Raw genomic sequence first — 6,922 nt, 5'->3', positions numbered from 1 at the left:
ACCAATGCCCCATGCATTGAACGTCGACAGCTCTCTGGCATGTCTTTCTTGCTCGCGTCGTGAGTTACGGGGTCGTTTCTTTATTCCAGGGGCGGGTGTGCTCTGACCCAGTGGAATAAAGAAATTCGTTATCTGTTGTACGTTTTTCCCTTTTTCTGCTAGAATGACTCTCTTGCGTCTATGGGTGGTTAAAGGGTTTAAAATATGTTGACAGCGTAAATGTGGATGTGTGTTGATTGTACTGTTTGGTTTTGTTGTTAATCCACTCCCTTCTCTCTTTTTTTTATCGTTCTGCGGCTGCGAGATGAAAATTGCCGCAGTAGAACAACGAAAAGAACCAGGTACGTGACATTGGGCAGGAACGCGAACGGTCTTGCATGGGACATGTCAAAGAGAGCGATCGAGGACAGATGACGGCATGAATAAAGGTAGCAGACGTGAGGAGGAACGACCAAGAACACGAGGAAGACTGCCGACTTAAGTACCAACGGTTGGATGGCTTGGAAAGGTATAGCCAACACTACTGTGGTATGTAAGGTAAAATCGGTAATATGAACCGGTGATAACAGGTACGTTCTCCATTCAAATCATATATTTACCGTTGGAACCTCCAGTCCAGAGTAAATTTGTTCATCTGTGACTTTGGTCTTGTCAGGTTGAATTGCTCCTGGAGGTTTTGACCTTACATTCATTATATAACTTGGGCCTAGTGCAACAGTAACCAATGAAACAATCCGAAACCAAACTTGGAATCTATCAGATAGCCGTAAGGCTGCAGTGTCGAAGTAAGCAACATGGCTACGTTCTTCTGTAATGCTGTTAGATTCCGCTCAAAGTCCCAGCCTTAGATTCCAGCGTATTAACGCTACAGCTGGGCATATAAAAAAAAAAAACTAACTTAATTGCTAACTTATTGGCTATAAAGAGAGCTTATCGTAGCAATTGAGGATTGCAACGATTTATGTCGATAATTGTTATTAATTTTATTTGACATAGCTTCTAATGGTTCAACACCAGTAAGTCTATGTAACTCGAGTGTACCAAACCAAGGAGGACGCTTCAAAATCATTTTCAGAATTTTATTCTGAATCCTTTGGAGCGCTTTCTTCCTTGTTGAACAGCAACTTGACCAGATCGGTACAGCATAAAGCATTGCTGGTCTAAAAATTTGTTTGTAAATCAAAAGTTTGTTCTTTAAACAAAGTTTAGAATTCCTGTTAATGAGAGGATATAAACATCTCGTATATTTGATGCACTTGGCTTGTATACTCTCAATGTGCTCTTTGAAAATAAGTTTTTTATCATAAATTAGTCCCAAGTACTTAACCTTGTCAGACCAATTTAAAATGCCACTAACGCTCAATATCTCCATTGCACAGTGTTTTATTTTGCCGTTTGTGCGCATAATTTCCTAAATAGTGATTCAAATATTGATTATAGCCATATGGTATGTTCGGGGAAGTTTCAGGATATTCAAAAATGCATCTTTAAATGTAGAAAGATGGGTGATTAATCCACCATTGAGTGAGATAAAAAATTTACTTTTTATTCAGAATAAGATAGACGCAAGGTGTCTTCGACGAAGTTTTAGGTTATCTTAAAACAAGAAACTTTACCGAAGACATCATGTTTTTATCTCTTACATATTACGAGCAACATTGAGTTTTCTATTAGAAAGCACTAAAAATCACAATTTTCGTTCTAACTTTTTTCGTGGATTTTTCCGAATTTTTAAATCTTCTACTAAGTTATCTACCATCTAAAATTGCATCTGTTTTCTGAACATTGTTATTTTTATCTCCCAAAATAAAACAGTTATTTAACATATTTGTTAAAATGCATAGTTTTCCATTACATAGAAAAATACCAAACTCAGTTCTCCGATAAGATATCAAGTATCTTTTTTCATTTAAATTTTCGTCGTAAATCCCGCTTTGCAATGAAAATTTCAGTCCATGATCAAAAATTTTTTTTATTTGTGTTTTGAAGGGTTTTATCTAAAAATTATTAGAAAAAATATATTTTTTATTGTGTTTCATGGGCTCTGGGAGTCAAAAAACTGAATGCAATGCTGAACTGAACCATGCAAAATATTCAAAAACAACCCCACAAAAATAAAAAAAATATATGGAAAAATTTAGGAAATGAACAGAATTGAAAAAAGTGCAAAAGAGTGTGTAGCTGAAAAAGTCATTTTTTCATAAATCACGTTTGGGCAACCTGAAAACAATTTTTTAGAAAGTCGAAATGTTCTACAAAAATGCTATAAATAACATTATCTTTCAATTCAGGGCTGAGCACCTGACTTTTTTTAATATCGATTTTTTGGGACACCCTAATGTATACGTGTTCTGATGAATAAGGTCTATCAAGCGACGACTCCTTAATCTTTGAAGGATTTTTGGACAAACTATAGAAAAAGAAAATTACCTGACCAAACGACTATAAAACATTACCAGTGGAAGCGTAGTAAATGTATTAAGCATGACATGTCTATATGTCTATATATCCTCGCTGACTTGTCCTATTTCCCTCTCTCTTTGTATCCCGCCTTAGTTTATCTATCTTTATACTATTGAGTAGTCAAAATCATATAAAACCGCGCCTTAGCATTTTTTTTATTGACATAAGCACACTACTGAACATCCTTTTTTTAACAACGCCCTACCTCTTACACGACAACATGAGTTTGATATCGTTGAGAGGTTTTATCATTCACAGATTTACACCTACCGCAAAATAAAAATGAAAATGAAATGAATCCAAATTTAAATTTATATATTATTTTTGCCTTTCTCCTGGAAAGGTATAGCAATCACTGGCGAAAACGGAGCATATATCAATATGGCTTGACAATTTTTTTTTTAATTCTTTTATCACCAATATTTAGTGGTTAATTTGTGAGTTCGAAATACAAATTTGTGGTATTTGTGGTTAAGTGGTGCCCGAGAAATTTTCAAAAAACTGAGTCAAGCCATCTTGAAACATGATTTTGCTTCAAATGAATCTGACAACGATGATATATACATCAATCGAAAGCTCTTAATTTGTGGTTTACGAAAATGTAATTTTAAGGTCATAATTACTAGTGTTTGTACGTAGATTTGTGTTTTATTGTTCACGTAGTTCTACGTTTTGTTTATTTGTTGTTGACGCTGCTGGCCGCTAGTGGCGTTGGTTGTTTGCGGTGTTTGTCACTGCTATACTCAGAGCCGGATTCAAGGGGAGAGCCGAGGGGGAATGGCCCCGGGCCCCATACTTGGGGCCCCCACAAATCGAGAAAAAGTTTTTTTCTCTATCAAAATGAGATTCAAATTTAGATTTTCAGCAAGAACATTTGTACAGACCATATCAAACTGAAACTTTCCGTCAGTGTTATTTTTTCGCGAGCACCAATATAACAACTACCTCCATGAGAGTTCACCTCGGATTCTCTTGGAATGACACATACTAACACACCATTTGAATCGAACCAGCGCGCACATAAAGGTTTGATTGCGAAATTGTAAACTTTTAATTTTCCAATTTTTCTAATCAAAATTTTAAAAAATTATCTTACTGATCGAACTCTGCAGGTTGTCTATCAGAATTCAAAATCTGATAGATTTCCTGTCAGAGCAGGTGTACCTCAAGGTTCAGTCTTGGGTCCAGTCCTGTACAACATATTCACTTCAGATCTTCCTGATTTGCCTCCAGGATGCACAAAGTCATTGTTCTGCGATGACACAAGCATTTCCGTAAAAGGAAAAAGTCTTCGTGTCATATGCAGTCGATTGCAGAAAAGTTTAGATATTTTTTCTTCCTACTTGCAAAAGTGGAAAATCTCTCCCAATGCTTCTAAAACTCAAATGATAATTTTTCCGCATAAGCCTAGGGCTTCTTTCCTCAAGCCAAACAATAATCACGTTGTCAAGATGAATGGGGTTATTTTAAGTTGGTCTGACATGGTTAAGTACTTGGGACTAATTTGTGATAAAAAAGTAGGAGGTTGTATCCAAGACACGACCGCATAACTGACGTAGAACTACGCACACTATTAACAAATGCATTGTTGTAGGTGTTTCATTAATGAGTCAAAGTCTACTAATGCTTGCTTTGTGCTGCCTCAACAGTGGGGTAATAAAGACTCTGAAAACACGAGCTGTAAAAGCTGTGTCACATTCTGTAAATTAGACGGCTACTGCAGATTTAAATTGCTACTATCCAGCACAGATTGCTCGCTTGAGTTGTCAAAAAATTATTAACCTTCAAATATATGTTTATTTGCCTTGAGAAAAGCATTTTGCTGCTCAAAATTGGATTTGCTGATGGCAACATTTATGCTGCCTCAGTAGTGGGGCAATAACGGCAGTCTGACGACACACGCTGAGAAACGAGAAGAACCGCGCTGCTCCTGAGATATGGTGACCAACCACAGGGCAAGTGCTTAATTTGAAGGCAGCCACAGGCGCGACCCGCTGCTATGGTCTGTTACTGCAATTGCTGAGTGCCGATATCTGCTGCTACTGCTGTCAACGTTGTGGACGGTCCATCCAGTTCACCTTCCGACTAATGAATGTAGCTAGTTTTCCCAGAAACACTTTTTTATAGCCGAAGGGTGCTACGTAATAGGCCACGCCCTTCAGTTCAGTTGTCTAATTCTCTAATATTCTTTAGACGAATTATTCCACAATTCGCATTCGATATTTGTTTCCAGCGAATAAACACCGATGGTGCTCTCACACACGCAACGGTTTTAACCCGTATTTTATTGCGGTTTATAACATCAAGCGATTTCGTTTGCTCGTTGTTGCGTGTTGCATCATGTTGCAACTTGGCAGCTGGGAGACGACGAAATTCTGTTAATGCTGATTGACTGAATCGACTTCATATTAGCTCTGCATATTCGAATTAACTGCCTTTGTGAATGCGTTCTAACAGGGCAGTTTGTTATTCAAAATCGGTTATGTTGATCGCAGCCTTTGTGCTGTCCCAACAGTGGGGGTATTAACTGAATAAACTACAACAGAATTTGATTGCTAGGATCCCGCGAAGAATGTTTGCTTGTGTTGATGCTAGGAAATTTTCACCCTTCAATTACTTGTTTATTTGCCTTGAAAAAAGGCATTTTGCTGTTCAAAATCGGTTGCTGATCGCAACCTTTGTGCTGCCCCAACAATGGGGGAGTTAAGATACACGGACAACATGCACTGTGGAAGCTATTTCACCTTCTGTAAATTAGACGGCCGCGACAGATGTAACTGCTAGAATCTGCACAGAATGCTTGCTTACGTTGTCAAAAATTATTAACTTTCAATGACTTGTTTTTTTGCCTTGAAAAAAGGCATTTTGCTGTTCAAATTTGGATTTGGTGATGACGATCTTCATGCTGCCCTAACACGGGGGAATAATGGCAGTCTGGCGACACACGCTGAGAAGAACCGCGCTGCTCCTGAGACGTGGTGACCAACCACAGGGCTAGTGCTGCTGCTAAGGAAGGACGACTGCTGTTGACAACTTGTCGCTGTCCAGAACTATTATGAGCGGCTTCGGCTGAAACAGGCTCCTATATAGCATGCTTTCAATTGCAAGGTATATGATTCTGTCGACCTTGCTGGGGAAGCAATCATATAACGACCAATCAGAGGACGTAATTTTTGTTTAAACAAGGCTTGACAATTATCAATAGTACAATAGTTTGCATAATCAATCAACAATTTTCTACATTTGGGTGGATGCGTGTATAATTTTCCAAACAATTACTGCCAAAATGAAGGAAATCGGTTGAAAACAAACCGATTTATGAGCATTTAAAAAGGGACATATTTCGTCCCCTTTTCGTTAATAGTTTTCCTATTTACATCCCTATGTGGTAGGCTAAAGAAAAACGTAGTTCTACGTCAAAACCTATTTTCAAAGAGCACATTGAGAGTATACAAGCCAAGTGCATCAAATATACGAGATGTTTATATCCTCTCATTAACAGGAATTCTAAACTTTGTTTAAAAAACAAACTTTTGATTTACAAACAAATTTTTAGACCAGCAATGCTTTATGCTGTACCGATCTGGTCAAGTTGCTGTTCAACAAGAAAGAAAACGCTCCAAAGGATTCAAAATAAAATTATGAAAATGATTTTGAAGCGTCCTCCTTGGTTTGGTACACATTTTGAGGTCACTACAAGTCAAGAAAAAATAAACATGTCTCAATTAATAATTTATGGCTCCCAATAATCAAACTAGCTTTCTATAAGTAGTTTCAGAGTCTAGTGAATATTTCCTTTGAATTACATTTGAAGAATTTGAATTTGAATAGCAAACTTGCGTATTGCATGCTAAACTAAAATTGCATTGCGTATTTATTTGAGTCTAATGGTTTCGAACGCAACTGGGGGAGCCGTCTTTTTTCGAAGATAAAACTAATTAAAAATAAGTTGCGTATGAAAAAAGCGAGGCTGTCAGATTTGGCATTGTGAATTTGCGAATTGAGTGTTGATTATATAATTGATAATTTTTCAGCGAAGACACCTTATAAAAAGATGTTCTGAAAATTTCTGACAAACTTTTGTTAAGTTTTCAAAGATGAATAAAGTTTATTCTGTGGCCCCCACACAAGACTGGGCCCCGGACCCCCACAATCTTGAATCCGGCTCTGCTACTGGTTCTGAATCCGTCGAATTTGGATTGCTTTCCTTTGAAAGTACATTTTCGTTACCGGTATCCTTTTTACCAACAAATTTACACACATTTATTTCGCGTCTGGTTGGCTACCTGAAATAGCAATTGGGTTGGCTTAGTTCCCCGAATCTCGATATTTACCATATTCCCCACACGCACGCTCAGTATAGCAGTGACAGACACGAACAAATAAACAAAACCTAGAACTACGTGAATAATAAAACACACATGACTGTACAAACACTAATAACTATGACCTTAAAATT

Source organism: Wyeomyia smithii, chromosome 2, assembly GCF_029784165.1.
Source record: "Wyeomyia smithii strain HCP4-BCI-WySm-NY-G18 chromosome 2, ASM2978416v1, whole genome shotgun sequence".
NCBI lineage: Eukaryota > Metazoa > Arthropoda > Insecta > Diptera > Culicidae > Wyeomyia > Wyeomyia smithii.
This window is presented reverse-complemented; position numbering follows the sequence as displayed.